Genomic DNA, 12,037 nt, shown 5'->3' on the forward strand with positions numbered 1-12,037 from the left:
ATAGCATGAGATCAATCAATAAATCAATCAGATTTTATTTGTATAGCACTTTTCATACAAACAAATGTAACACAAAGTGCTTCACACAATAAAACAATAAAATCCCCCCCCCTCACAAAAAAATAAAATAAAATAAAAGTACGGGCCAATTTTGTAAAAGTTCAGACAAGTTTAAAACTGAGTTAGTAAAATAAACAAAAGTGCCATCAACACTGATTAATTAAAAGTAACAACGGAGCAGAATATATAAAAATAGAAAAATATATAAAACACTCACACACAATGTGAATTTAGTTGTAGGCTGTTTTAAAAAGTAAGGTTTTAACCTGCTTTTAAATGTGTCCAGTGTCGGGCCCTCTCTCAGGTCCTCAGGCAGGGCGTTCCATCTATTTGGGTCGTAAATAGAAAATGCAGCTTCCCCTGCTCTAGCCCTAGCACAAGGGATGGTTAAAAGACCACTGCCATTGTACCTGAGAGTTCTTGCTGGTTTGTAAGGAATTAACATGTCTGTTATATAGTGTGGTGCAAGGCGATTTAGCGCTTAGTATACAATTAAAATAATTTTGAAATCAATTCTAGTTTAGATGGGGAGCCAATGCAGAGTTGTAAGAACAGGTGTAATGTGCTCATACTTTTTAGTTCTGGTGAGAACATGTGCTGCCGCATTTTGAATTAACTGTAATTGGCACACAGCTGATTTTGGGAGGCCGGTGAATAGTTCATTGCAGTAGTCTAGTCTACTTGTAATAAATGCATGGATTAATTTCTCACAGTCTGATATTGATAGAAAGCCCCTTAGTTTTGAAATGTGTTAAGATGGTAGAAGGCTGATCTTGTGAGATGATTGATGTGGCTCTTAAAATTTAGATCAATGTCTATGATTACACCAAGATTTCTAGCTTCACCTTTGCACTCCAGAGACAGAGAGCTGAGATGAGCTGCAATTCTCTGTCTCTCTGAGTCTTTGCACCAAAAATATGTATTTCTGTCTTGTCTTTGTTCAGTTGTAAAAAGTTATCTGACATCCATAGATTAATATCGTCAATACACTGAATTAGGGAATGTATGGGATCTAGTTCATCAGGAGATAGGGATATGTATGTACAGTTGTGAATCATCTGCATAATTATGGTAATTTATTTTGTGTTTCTGTATAACATGTGCAAATGGGAACATACAGAGATTGAATAGTAGTGGTCCAAGAATCGAACCGTGGGGTACTCCACACATTATACCCACTTTGCCCGAGCAAAAGTCTCAAAGAATTGCCTGTCCTGAAGGTATGTTCTAAACCAGTTGAGAACCGGGCCAGAAAGGCCGACCCATTTTTCTAATCTCTCTAGCAAAATATGATCAGTGTCGAAGGCGGCACTGAGATCCAGGAGCACAAGAACAGACAATTTATTAGAATTTGTGTTCACATGCAGATCGTTCACAGCTTTGATAAGTGCTGTTTCTGTGCTATGGTGAGACCAAAAACCTGATTGATATATGCCTAGAAGGTTGTTAGAGATTAAATAGTTATTAACTTGAGAATAAACTGTTTTTTTCAAGGATATTGCTGAGGAATGGTAAGTTGGAGATGGGCCTGTAGTTGGCAATAACTGTCGCATCAAGATTACTCTTCTTCAGAAATGGTTTAACGACAGCTGTCTTAATTGCTGCAGGAAATATACCTGCCTGAAGAGAGTAGTTAATAATTTCTAAAACATCATGTGCTAAGCAATTAAAACCATTTTTAAAAAATTTGGTAGGGAGAGGATCCAAGCAGCAGGTGGACGACCTGAGCTGCCTAACAATATTGTTTAGACTTATAAGGTCTAGAGTGTCAAAGTGAGACATGGCACCAGTGATATTTCTGGAGAACTGGAGGGTAGGTTCATTACTGGATCTTGAGGCACTAATGTTCTGTCCAATGACAATAATTTTGTTATTGAAGAATGTAGCGAATTGCTCACATTTTTCAGTGGACAGCATCTCTGATGGGTTTGGAAATGATGGATTTATAAGTCGGTCAATAGTAGAGAAAAGCACTTTTCTATTGTTAATATTTTCATTAAGAAAAAGACTGTTTGGCTTGTTTAATTTCTTTGCTGTATTTGTTCAGTCTGTCCTTGTAAATTTCATGGTGAACCTGAAGTTTAGTCTTTCTCCCCTGTCGTTCTGCCTGGCGACACTCTCTTAAGCTGCCTAACAGCTACTCAATTTCTCCAAGGGGCTTTTTGTTTTTCCATGTTTTTAGTTTTAACAGGTGCAATGTTGTCAAAGATATTTTTTAGTTTTGAGTTGAAGTCTTTCACAAGATCCTCAGTTTGTGATGACATGAACGGCGACAACTCATTTACGGTTTTCTGAAAGGTTTCAATTGTAGTATTATCAATGAAGCATTTTTTTGATCATTCGAGTGCTCTTCTGTTGTACAGGAAGAGCAGACACATCAAAAAATATACGACAGTGATCAGAGATAGCAACATCCATGACACAGGGTACAGTAATATTAAGTCCTTTTGATATGACTAAGTCTAGAGTATGCCGCTTATTGTGGGTGGGTCCGGAAATATGCTGAGTGAGAGCAAATGCCTCCAGTAAGCTAATTAGGTTTCTAGCATCGGGGTCTGTTTGATTGTCAACATTAACATTAAAATCACCCAGGATGACGAGACAATCATAATCAGTGGAAACCATAGACAGTGGCTCTGAAAATTCATCAAGAAAGCCATGTTTGGATTTTGGTAGTTGATAGACAGTAATTATTAGAATCATAGCATTACAATGTATAGTAATTAAGCAAGGTATTCAAAAGATGTGAATTTCCCGAGGGGGATTTCCTTGCAGCTATAGGAATCAGAGAAGACAGCAGTTATTCCACCGCTTTTCTTATCAGATCTGGCGGTATGGATGAATTTGAAGCCAGGAGGTGCAGCCTCAAACAGCGCGACTGCATCATTTCTATCCAGCCAGGTCTCAGTCAGAAGGGTGAAGTCCAGGTTATAGGTACTTATAAGAGCATTAACTAAAAATGACTTATTAGTTAGTGACCTGATGTTTAATAAAGCCATTTTTATTGTCTGAGGTGCATGGCTTTGTGGGGGACTGATAACTGAAGTCCGAACTGGCAACAAATTGTTTAGCTCCCTGTATGTTACAGGGAGATTACGGGGTCTGTGTCTATGGCTTATTATTACAGGAATTAGTATGGCAGAGTGACAGTCATTGGTATGATGGATTGAACTCACCAAAGGACTAGAATAAGTATGGTTTACAACGGAACCAAAATTGAAACCACTCTGCACCTGTGGATGTCAATTAGTGACAGAACTGTCTGCACCTGTGTGCGGGCACCAAACATTATTGTCAATAGCACAAACACGAGTTGGAGACACTGGAATAAAACACGTTTGCAGCCAGCATTCATGAGGCTGCTCAATTTGGATGGAGTCCATCATGTTTAAAAATAGAAGAGTCTGCTAAAATGACCAATGCCACGGCCGAAAGTGGGAAGTGGGCCAGAGATAAAAACTTCCATGCATGAAATCCGATTTTAAAAGCTCTGACTGCTGCCGTGGAATATTATTTGTGCCAATGTGAATGACAACGTTCTCAACAGAGGTATATTGGGATAGCAGACTAGGAAGCTCTACCAGATTGTCATTTACCTTGGCACCTGGAAAGCAGTGTGTTGCAGCTCTGTTTGACCTGATGTCCCTGATGATAGAATCACCCACAATCGGAACAGAAGGTGGCTGTGGAATGGGTGCAGTAGAAGAGCGCACCCGACCATCATACACCGGTGGATGGGGGCTCTTAGCCAGTGTGGGGGACACAGCACCAGGGGGATGCCACCAGTGGCCAGTTTAGAGCCAGCAGAGTGTTTGGACACTGCCTGCTTCAACAACCTATGTCGAACGGATGAGGTTTCTTTTCGGGATCCGGGGTGGTGAGCAGTAGCCGGTGGTGAGCAGTAGCCGATGGTGAGCAGTAGCCAATGGTGAGCGTTCCGCTCCTGGATGCGACACACTAGTCAGCGGAGGGAAATCTCTGTTGTCCAGAATGTCAAATCCATTTGCTGAAAGGTCAGGAGGAGCAGCTGAGAAAGGACAGCCAGCCAGAGTTGGAGAGTTGGGGAGGTCAGATTTTCTGAGACTTGAAATTTATTTCCAAGCTGGAAAGCCTCATTTGAAAGCGGTTGGAGGCGGTGTTTAGCCATGCGGTTTTTACAGTTCTTAACCTGGACCCAAGGCTCCTGGATGGATGGCGTTGAGCAATTGTGGGTCTTAGGTTTTGCTCCAAGGCTGAGCCACATGTCCTCCCCCAGGGTAGAGAGGCCTGTAGAGTGGATCACTTCACCCCCATACCACAGGGTGAAAGTAGTGGTGCTGTGTGCCTGGGTTCCCTGACTCCCTCTGTGATGCCAGCACCCTAAGATTATCCTCTATGTCGGAGACTGTGGCCCCGGGTAAACCGTGAACCAAGGCTGGCAAAGCTAATCTAATATTGCGGGTAATGGCGTCTCCTATCACTAGTGTGCGTTGCTTTACTCGACAGGAGCGGGAGAAGCACGCTGGCCGGTAGGACTACCAACAGAGCTGGTGAGTGGCGAAAACCTGTTTGCAGTCGGATGAGGTGACTGCAAACCAGGCCACACGACCGATGATTTGCTCTTGCGAGCTTTCCCACACCAGTAAACAGACAAACGCCGCTGCATCTGCTGATGAGGCTGAGCTAGTGCAAACAATAGTAGGTCTGCTGTCAGACCCAGGGCTAAGGCTATCTGGAGTGCCCGTCACATCTAACGTAATCCTAGCCGAAAGCAGCTGCTCTAACTCACAGACACAGCTCTAGTATAGACAACCTATCTGTAACTACGGAGCAGTCACCACAAACCATTGTTTTAACGAGGCTGCTTTGACTGCGGATGTAATAGAGCAGGGACGTGCACAGACATTTTGAGGGGCAGGAGCTCAAGCCAAGAAAAAGGGCATCCTCCAACCCCACCCATCCTGATGTTGGCACACTACATCATGACACCATTAAATAGTACAGTATGTCTAAACACACACTCATTCACACGCACGAGTGTGCGTGCACACGCAGACACACACACAAACAGAATTGTGTGCTATTTGTACCTGGATGAAAACTTCACTAGGAATAGTGAAGTAATATGAATATGAATTAGGGATAGTGAAGTCACCATCATTCAGTCACGATCCCTAATTCATATTGAAGATTAAAAAAAGAAACTGTACACTGTTATACAGTTAACACTTTATTACAGGTAACTATTTACATGATCAACAATACTAAATTAGCAACCTAATCTTCAGTAGAAGTTAACACTTTATTGAAAATACTTCAACCTATTTACAATGTACACAATACTACTACTACACAATTTACTTACACAATACTAAACGAACAACCTAAACTGTTCTTTGTTGGTGGTGGTGTCATTGTTTTGGAGTATGGATTATGGATTTCACCACGTTAACACACTTTATTGAAAGTACTTCAAACTATTTACAATTTACACAATACTACTACACAATTTACTACTTAAACAATACTAAATGAACAACCTAAACTATTCTTTTGTCCTCCAGTGTTCTGCCTATGGGTGTTACAGCAAGACCTTTCTATTTGGTACCATTTCTTGAAAGATCTTAATGACCTCATCCTTGTTGATGTGGATGTCCTTCTCTATGACTAGAAGCAGGAGATCAGAGAGTCCTTCTTGTCCACAAAGGTTTCTGAGTTTAGTTTTCACCAGCTTCAGCTTGGAGAAGGAGTGTTCAACAATGGCTGTTGACACAGGTAGTGTCGCATAGATCTTCAGCAACTTGAAGAGTGTTGGAAACACAGATTGGGCACTGAACTCTTGGAATATTCCCAACATTGCCTGAGCCCTCTTCTTGGGGCATGTATATGCAAAGTGGAAGACTCTCAGCTCAGTTCTTAGCTGGTCCTCCTCCTCTTGGAAACCATAAAACTCACAGAGCATATGGGCAGCGTCAAGTGCTTGGGCATTTGCACTTTCCTTCCACTTCAACAGATCTGTCATGCAGTGCAGTGCCAACAGGATTTTGTCAGTGTTGCCTCCTTTGCCTTCAAATCGCCTCCGCAGTTCTTGAGTTAATGTGTCCAAAAAGGTGACGTACAGCCTTCTTCTGTAATACTCCTCCAAAGTCTGTGGCCGGTGGTCCTCAATTGCCAATGTGGAGCTGTGCTTTAGCTTCGCTGGTACCTTTTGGCATCTTGCTTGCTCAGGATCACCTCAGGCACCTCAATGTCTACTGTCTCTGCGTGACTGCGGGCATTGTTGTAAATCTCTTTAAATTCATCTTCAGTCCTCAGTTCCTTCATTCTGCTCTGGTCACCATCAACAATAGTGTAGGCAGCTGCCAAGTCCAGGTCTTGCTGTTGGAGGGCATTCAAAGCAACTGCAGTTTCCATGAACACTGGCGTTGTGATTTCCAAGCAAAGGATGAATTCAAAGTTTAGGCACTGTAACAGCATCTTTGCTTCTCCTGCAGCCAGATCAGGTGGCTCACGCTGGGTCAGGTCCTCCAGGAATTGCACAACAGCAGGGAGGACCTTTCTGAGAGCTCTTGGGGCTCTGTCCCTGCAGCTCCACCGGGTGTCGGAGAGCTTCTGTAGCTCAAGGACTCGCTGATCTGGATTCATGGCTTGCTGTGTTTTCACAAATGCTGCATGGTATTTTCTAGGAGTTGGCGATGAAAGTGTAAAGTTTTTCAACTAAGGTTAAAAAATTCACAAAATGCATGTTTGACTTTGCACTCTCCACTAAAACAAGATTCAAGCAATGTGCATGGCAATGGACATACAGTGCTTTTTCGTTCTGCCTTTGGATTCTGGACTGTAGTCCTTGGTAAGGCCCGCTCATGTTGGCTGCTCCATCATAACCCTGGCCATGGATGTCTTCCACTTTCAGCTGGTTCTCCTTCAGTAGGGTCATCACTAAGTTTTCAAGCTCTTCCCCTGTTGTTGACTCTACATTGAACAGCTGGATGAAGCGCTCCTTTATGGCCATGTCATGAACATAATGCACAACAAAGGATGCCTGTTTGATCTGCGACACATCAGTGGTCTCATCCAGCAAAATAGAGAAAATTGACGCTTCCCACACTTGTTTTTGTATGACCCGTTTCACATAAGTAGCCAGTGCTGTTATCAAGTCATTTTGGCTTCTGTTGGAAAGCAGAGACACCTGGATTCTTTGATGTGAGGCTTGCTTTTCCTTGATTGCATCAAGATGACCCTTACGCCCCTGCCCATTTCTGTCATCTGAGGTGGTGCCTGAGAAGGCGGAGCCAGTCAAGTGGTGCTAATTGCTGCAGTGATTGCAGACGGGCTGCACCTGAGACATTCCCCTACTGGCTCCTATAAAAGAAGCTCACAAGTCCATGAACATGGAGAGGTCCCCTCACATTTCTGAATGCTGTTTGTTTGATTTTTGTAAACTTCTTAGTTAACTTTTGCCTGGCACTCATGCTTACGTTCTAGATCCTTTTTTTGGGGGGGGGGGTGTTTAATACCCCCCCCCCCCGACTGGTTTAATACTCCCCCTTTCATTTTCATTTTCATTTGGCTTTGCAAGGCAGGGTGGTGAGTATTGTTTCCCTTGTCTGTTTGTGTTTAGTGTATTCATCTTTAGTCATCGTAGTTTGCCCTTATCTCCGCCGTGCCTTAGTTATTCGTGGGTTTTGGCCAAGATTGTAATAAACCCATAATTATATGTTAATAGTGACTCTGAACCGTTTTCCTGAGTAGTGGCTTTCTTATGGGTACGGCTCTTGCAGCACTTTTTTAATTGTTTGGTATTAGTTCAGCCGTAACAAGGACATTGTCATATTGGCCAAGCAATTCCACCAGCTCTAGGAAATTTCCTCTGTTTGAACTTGAGGAGCTTTTGTCATCACCTCTGAAGGCCATACCTGGTTGTGCTAAGTACAATGTAATGTCAAGTTAATCAGGAGATAATCTCTCTGTTCTTTTGCCTTTCTCTCTCTTTGGCTGCTTGCATTTCATGGTCACCCATTTCAAAAGCAGTGTCCAGTGCCTTTCTTTTAAAGTCATTCCACCTGATCATGCCTAGCTGCTGTGACTCAGCGCTACAATGCTCCTTCATTTTCCCTTTGGCCCACTTCTTCAGGCTTACCCGACTGACTTCCACCCAGTCCTGCTCTTACGCTTTTCATCATTCATAAAAAGTCAGCAGCTGAAACAGTACATGGCGTCATTCTCAGGAGAATATTCTAACCAGTGGTGTTCTGCATACCAGTGTCCCTGAAAAGACAGCCCTTGTTGGTTTTTGGGGAATTTCAAAATGGGACGACAGGGTCCAATTGAATTTGAAAATTATCAAAATATTTCACTCAGTGCCATACAGAATAGCATTGTCCACTTACATTGTATGTAAAAGATGCACCCAATTGATAATATAGGCTGTAATGTATATTACACATTAGAATATTAGTTTTACAGTCCATAAAACACGTTTTACTGGCAAAAGCAAAGTTATAAATAACTTTGCAACTTTGACAAAAGGAACAGAGACAGAATACTTTATTGGAGATGAAGTGTGTCAGAACTGGTTGCTAGATATTTCAATCATAATGATTCAACTGCTGGCCTGCTGCTACTTTGAATCCAGCTTTGCAAAGAGGCACTTCCTTTGGCTGCCTCCCTTAGCACTTTCTCTCTCTGTCTCTGATGCCTCTTTTTTGAAGGCATTGTAACTGTAAACAATGTGCAATAGTCAATATTAACATTATATAATTTACAATAAAATAAAAAAGCCATACTATCAATTTGCTCCCTGGTAAATATCATTTTAACATAACTAGCCTCTTATATTGGAAAGTGAGGCAGCTCCCCATTAAAGCTAGCCGTTTCCTACAGTCATGTAAAATATAAGTGTCTAGCTACAACTATTTGTAATGCTTAAGTTAAGGCTACCACCAACGATTTTCCCAGCCCAATCAGGCTAGCTGTGTGGTTTTGCTTTAGTAAATATATGCTAGTCAGCTGAAAACTGTCTCACATAGATTAAACAACATAGCCAGCTAAGCAACATTAGCCACACGTGCGTACCTCCAACTACAAGTTTTATCTAACAAGCCATCTAGCAAGATCCACCAAGGAACAAAGGCAAGCTAACATTAAAACTAACGTGACATTAAGCTTGCTAATGTTAGCCTATCTATTTAATAGTAAAATACCTGCAGTGCAGTTCATACATTAATATGCAGCTCTAGCTGTCTTTGCCAGAAAACAATTGCCTAATGTAGCACGATTCAGCAGTTAAACTATCTGAATCGAGAAGAACGAGAGAGAACGCACATTTAACTGAAGTTAATGTTAACTAACGTTAGCGTTATGAAACGCTGAGCTGAGGTAATATGTGTAACGTTAATGTCAAGCAAACATGACAAGCTTATTAGCTGACATGGTAGGAGATTTATATACAGATATATCACTTTAACAATTGTATTTGTCATTCATAATTTCCTTAATTTAGTTTGATAAGGACTCACCGTTGACCTGTCACACACCACTGTCAGTGCAACAACTGCGTTCGCATGCAGCTAGTGTGACATCGCTCACGTGACAATTAGCAGCTGACTGCTGCCCTTCTCTCCTGTTGTCATTGCCCTATCATAATGACAATGGTGATTTTTCAATTTTGGTCTAGTAACAGTAATAGTAATTATAACACTAGCAGCAGCAGCAGTAGCAACAATAGCAAGAACAACAACAACAAATTGGTCCAGAGGGGCACTTCAGCCAGTGAGGGCAAAGGGGCAGTGGCTCGAGCCACTATAGCCGTAATGTCTACACGTCTCTGTAATAGAGCTAACTGCTAAGCTAGGCTAAGCTTAAAGCTAGTAACAAACTAGGAACGAGAAGCTGCCTACTAAACACAAGAGTCGTATAAGAAAGAAAACTAGAGAATCTAGCGATAAGTGAACAAAGCACAGAAAATAGCTAAATCAGAACAAAATGAGGAGGTTAGGGCAGAATATAGAGAATAGATAGTAAGAAAATAAAAGTTGCCAATCTTACGAAGCCGCCGCTCACAAAGGCGGAAGTAATCTGATCCACCCCACCATTGACTCATTCATATTCCCTCTGAAATCCCATTTCTACTTTTGAATCAAAATTATCTGCTTGTGCATGTCTGTTTGTGTTTGTGTATATGTTGTGCTGTGTCTACTCATGCCTGCTGTTTTATCTTTTGAGTGACAGCCTTTTTATTTTTTCGTACCTGTAAATTGGACAGCACTTTGGTCAACAGTGGTTATTTTTAAACATGCTTTCAATAAATTGGCCACACACACACACACACACAACCATAAGTGCACACACATTCACTCTTCACACAGTCAGAAATCCTTAAACACCATTCAAGATGTCAGAAACACACAAAGACAACCACACAGGAGTTACTGTAAAGTAGCTTTAGACCAGTATAGCACAGCAGTGTCTGCACTTGCAGCCCTAACATTCCCAGTCTCTGGCAGTAGCACACTCTCACACTCTCTCCCACACACACAAAATGTTGTTATACCTGACTCCCCTATAATGCAGCTTTCATTCTATTTGCAAGTCATTGCTAGTCTATATCAGCCATCGATTCATTATTCATCACAAATGATCACTTTTCTGAACGTATAATTACTCTCACTGCTGGTCGAGTAGCCTCTCATCTCCCACCCCCACCCCTCTCTCTGTTGGAGGCACTTGAAATGACCAAATACTGTTTGATCTAGACATGTGGGGAGAAGTCGCGGGGTTGGGGGTGGTCGGGGCGGGGGGGTCTGAGTCCATTCATTTCCACCATCTGAGGCTCAACAGTGGATTTGGGTAGCAGATGAAATATTCATAATTATTCATAGTTGGCTCAGTATGAAGGCAGTCGACCATTGTGTCAATCATTTATTACTGTGAGAGCTACACCACATGTGTGATTTGTGTTTATTCTTCTGTTACTCTTTGGAGCTCATATCAGCACCCTCCTCTTTCATGGGATTTCAAAGCAAAATATCTTCATAAAGAGAACGAATCCCACCCTATTCCTACATCTCCTCTGCTTTCACCTCCTCCTCCTCTCCTCTCTATTCTTACCCCCCTTATGCAGATGGAGACCTGAGCTGACATTGTGTATTATAGAGGGTATGCGGGTGACGTCACAGATGCGGAAGTCACGTCGGTAACGCAGCACTGAGTGGCAAAAAGACTGAGTGGCAGCGTTAACGTCCAACTTGAATACAGTGAAAACGCATCTAAAATGGGAAAGAGCTGTTGTGCGATAGACTGCACTAATAGATTTCACAAGAAATCGGAGTTATCTTTTTACAGACTACCGAAAGATAAGGTAAAGAGAAAAAAATGGATCGCTGCAATTCGCAGAAACAACTGGAATCAAAGCACCGAATCGTGGATTTGCGGTTCCCATTTTGTGTCAGGTAGGCTAACGTTAGGCTGTGTTGGATTTTTGGGTAACATTAAATGGTAAAATCATATACTGTATTGACTACTCATCAATTAAATATTTAGCATCTTTCATAAATTTTTGTCAGCATATTTAAAAAAAAACCTCCTTGTGTTCGACAAATACAGGGGAGAATGGTTGGCTTAACGTTACAGTTTTCACAGTTGTAACTTAATAAAATAAATATTTGTACAAACCTGTCCACATACAACCAGAATGCCCATCGGTGTCCTTGTCACTTTAATTTCGCCAACAAATCCCGCCTGACGTATGACCAAGCGTCAAGACTTTTGTATACTTTCAGGCTTTGCTTTGTGTATTTCCCTGGCGTAGAAATCAAGTACATATAAATATCAGGAAACTCGATTTGTGGCCAAATGTTAATGTCCATGGACCACTTGTTATTTGGTAAGCTGTATGGGTCACTGTCAAGTCCAACTTCCTTTAATTTAAGCAGATAATCTTGCATTATAATCCCAGTTTCACTGTTTCCCCTATTAGAAGCAGCCATGTTGCGGGATG

The 12,037-nt window shown here is 41.9% G+C and overlaps 1 protein-coding gene across 1 annotated transcript in view; it reads left to right on the plus strand.

The window, feature by feature from the left end:
• faf1 (Fas (TNFRSF6) associated factor 1) overlaps positions 1 to 12,037 on the plus strand; it is a 181,689-nt gene that overhangs the window by 103,434 nt on the left and 66,218 nt on the right. The gene's annotated exons all lie outside the window — the stretch shown is intronic.

The sequence above is a fragment of the Lampris incognitus genome, chromosome 3 (genome assembly GCF_029633865.1).
Source record: "Lampris incognitus isolate fLamInc1 chromosome 3, fLamInc1.hap2, whole genome shotgun sequence".
NCBI lineage: Eukaryota > Metazoa > Chordata > Actinopteri > Lampriformes > Lampridae > Lampris > Lampris incognitus.